This window comes from Haliotis cracherodii, unplaced genomic scaffold (genome assembly GCF_022045235.1).
Source record: "Haliotis cracherodii isolate W230 unplaced genomic scaffold, xgHalCrac1.p SCAF_7, whole genome shotgun sequence".
NCBI classification, from domain to species: Eukaryota; Metazoa; Mollusca; class Gastropoda; order Lepetellida; family Haliotidae; genus Haliotis; species Haliotis cracherodii.
This window is the reverse complement of record NW_027266330.1, coordinates 53238437-53242500: the sequence shown is the minus strand read 5'-3', so window position 1 is coordinate 53242500 and position 4064 is coordinate 53238437.

Here is a 4064-nt window from a genome sequence, read left to right as displayed (position 1 = left end):
AAAGTTTAGGCTCTCACGCCTGAGTTATCAACAGTCCACCTACACATGTCCTTCACATCATTGTCAAAGTGCCAACGTCTTCACAAGTGTTTTCATGTTAGTCGTTAACTGCCGTTACTAGCACCGTCGGCATGAGCCTGACTGCGACGCTGTCTCCTTTCCATCTGGGATAAATCGGTCTGTGAGCTCATGTCTAAAGCGGATCGATGAGAAATCTGATTGGTCGTGAGGTGAAGGCGTGTCGTTTTAAACTGGCAAGTGAGAGATTAACCTTTAGACTCAACAGATAACCACACTCTGGCAACTTGGTGATGCTTGATTGGTCCTTTCTTACTTTGACAGTCGCTGTCATTGAGTCGGGGAGGATTTTGCCGAGACGGTAACGGTAGCGAGATAGAATATCTGTTATTGAGGCTACAGGGATTCATAGAATATTCACTTTGCTGAGAAAGTTATTGTAAGGTTCAGATGTCCTAGTTTAATGATAATGTGATGTTTCTTGTATATCCCTACGGTATCAATTTGCTTCGAATATCAACACCGGCATTCATGTTTTGACTGTATCATCGATCATTTTACATTGTTATTACCAAGTGAGTGTAAAGAAACTGCATGTAACACGTTAGGTTGTAAACATTTCGCCATGAAAAGAGGTGACAATAATTAATCTAGTTGTTGGATTATGGACAGGATGGATGGATGGTCTCGACTGCTGCATGTCGACGGTGCGTTCCTTGCCAGGATCCAATTATCAAAAGTTCGAATCCTCAATTAACCTTGGTTATTGTCCACGGTTTAACACCATAACCTTGCCGTACAGTTATGATAAAAACTTGCGCGACTTTTGGTTTGTCTTCAACATTAAACTGACACGCCGTGCTATAGATGAAAAACTGGTCATTCAATTCACTCGTAACTTTATGCTGACAAACCAAGAATTATAATTAAAGGGTATCTGGTATTCGAACCAACGATCATAGGTTTCTGACTCGTCTAAGGGGCACAATTCTGTACAGTGTCGCCTCAGACAACTGTGCCATCCTTTGTAAGGCAAAAGCACATGTTCATATTGCCAGATTTGGTTTCTCATAAAAAAACCGTAGGCACTGGATCATAGTTTCCCCATTTCCAGACCTAACATTTTAAACATAAGTTGGTTGGAAGACGTCGGTGACCTCGTCGTGGGCGTAATGGTCAGCACCGTTGACGTGACCGGGGAATTGTAACAGCGGGCTCCCTCCATCATCGACGTTGGCTTCGTCTCTGGGAGATTGTGCATCCGCAAGTAACTCCCAGGTGTAGATGAAGAAATATCCCGCTGTATGTTACATCGCTGCTGTCACGTATGGCATTAGTTTGCCGGCCATGAGTTATTGATTCAGAGCACACGAAATAATGATTTATTTAGAAAGGGTTTCAACGAGGTTTCTGAATAGACTGCCTTTATGACAGTCCATGTGAAAACTTTTGTGTTCATTCATTGAATGTCATTTTCTTAAAACCAGCCAAAAACGAATTGATAAACTCACTATCGTAATGTAAAGGTTGACATGGTGTTAGAGATGTTGATGTCACAAAACAATACTTAGAAACACCTGAAAGATCATGGAAACATATCGTATAAGTCAAAATAGGGACCACTGCGAGGGTATTGTAAAACAATGTCATTCATAGCATGTAATTCAAAGTATGTTATTCCTACCGTAGTTTCTAATCGTAGAATATTTGTGAATTATAATTGATGGCTAAAATTGACTGTAATCGCCAGCAGCTGAAGCGATGGTGTAAATTGTGCTAACCGGGCAGGTAGCAGAAATATCCCACGGTCCCCAGTATGGTGGCCTAACTTTGGTTGGTCTTTAGCCCATTTTTATAATGTATTGTTGAATCAGAATGTATTCTTTTATATACTCTCAGACTAGGTTTAGATAAAATCCATGATAATCTAGTTGTTTGTTCTGTCTTTCGACGACAGGACTTTATACAGTCTAAACATATTCGTAATTAATGTATAATTTTGTCTCATCACGAAATATTGCCGATGTGATGTTAAATGTTAACTCATTAAATTAACACCAGGGTGTTCATACTATACTCAAAAACAAAGTTACTGTGATTATATTAATGTATTGATAACTGGTCAATCTGAATTATGATTGTGAATAAACAACTTTACAAATTGAGTTATCTCTTGAGAATCTATGAAGGAGCTTGAAGGAGTATTAAAAAGTGTGACTTGTCCCAACACTTGTTTGTCTTGACAAGTTGTCTTGTTTGGACAGAGTGAGTTTGGATTGAGCACGAATAGAACTTGAAGAAAGATAAGAGCTGATGTAGCATCTAAAGCGCCATTGACAAAGTTCACTGCTAAATATAACCACAAGCACCTGGCTGCCGATCCACAATCGCATTGTAACCTAGTGATCTCAATGATAATGAGGATGTCTTGAAAAGCGACTGGAAGATCTTGCAATAATATATCTTCTGTTGCATACCAAAAAACCCGTTTAAACAGTCTGAAGCATAATCTATTTTTTTTCAAGCATTTTCTGGGACAATCTTTTTGGTTTTCGATAAAGTCCCATCCCTACGTTCACAGAAAAGTATTGGGTCTCCAATAAACAACCCCCAGCCCGGAATATTAAAAGATGAGTCCCGAAATATGTATGTACTCTTGCAAAAACTCTTATTGAAAATATAGTTGGAGGCAGGAGAAACTATACCTCTCAGCTCATTTTATATGTTTGATCTGACATTGAGTGAGTGAGTTAATATTTAAAATCACATCGGTGATATTTCAGCCAAATAGTGACTTCATCAAATTATACAATACATAAATTAAGATTAGAAACCTGTCGACAAAGGACAGTAAAAGAACTAGATTATCACAGATATAAGTTTAAAACTAGTAAATGACCATAAAACTAGACTATGTATAACAATACAATATAAAAGTGGGCTTTGTATCACCAGCAGCCTAAGGTAGACCATGGGGACTTACAGTACCTTGGCTACCTGCATGGACCCCAGCAGGATTTACACCATCCCTTCAGCCACTGGTGATTATTGAGAAGGTTAGCCAATGATTAATGCAAACAGATATGCTACGATTATAATACTGGTATGTATAAATTACCACATGGGCTTATGTACCCCCTTAGGGGAACAATAATTTCACGCTTCTTTGAACTGTGGTCAAATCTGCCTAGACAGAAAACAAAGACATTGCAAAACTCCAGCGCTACTTTGCACGTAATGTACATACTTTTCATGTTAGATCTCCGACCGTTGCAACTATTCAGACGCTAGGACTGTGTACTATGACATCTCTCATTGACAAAATGAAGCTGATCTTCCCTTGGAGGATGTGTAGAAGCAGCCACAGATATGCCCCGAAAAAGGTGTTCTATTTCAAGTGTGCTCAATATATAACAGGCAGTGACAAAAGTAAGTCTGTAACACATGATTTACTCAATATGGCAAAGAAGTCTGAATTATGGACCACAATAGATCACTTTATGAAAACTAACCATTCAATCAAAGGAGGGGGCACGGGAGGCCGAGTCGTCCAAGGTGCCGCGATTCGCTGTGCAGAGTTGCGTCCCTAGGGCACGCCAGAAACCTATGACTGTGGGTACGAATCGCGGCTCGCCCCGAGTATGTTTCTAGGTTTGTCAACACCATACCCGTGCTCGTGGGTTGCACCTGCATCACTTCGGGCTTTCCTCCCACATTAAGCTGACACGCCGTGATATAACTGGGATACTGTTAAAAGCGGCGTTAAACCCAACTCACTCACTCACTCACTCCATCCAAGGATATGTGGACCAAAGTAATAACATGAAACTGCTCATTGGAACACCGGTCTGCGAGATCACCCTGAATTAAACAGATTTCGTAAAATTCACAGTTAGCTTGTACCTCGCATATTCCTCGTGTAATATGTGTATTTTGTACAGCATACCAGCAAGACCTATGTATGCACTTGTGAAGCTAGGAACACTACCAATACCTGGACAGTGTTTAATGTGTGATGACGAGTGCGATGACGTAATAAAGCATCA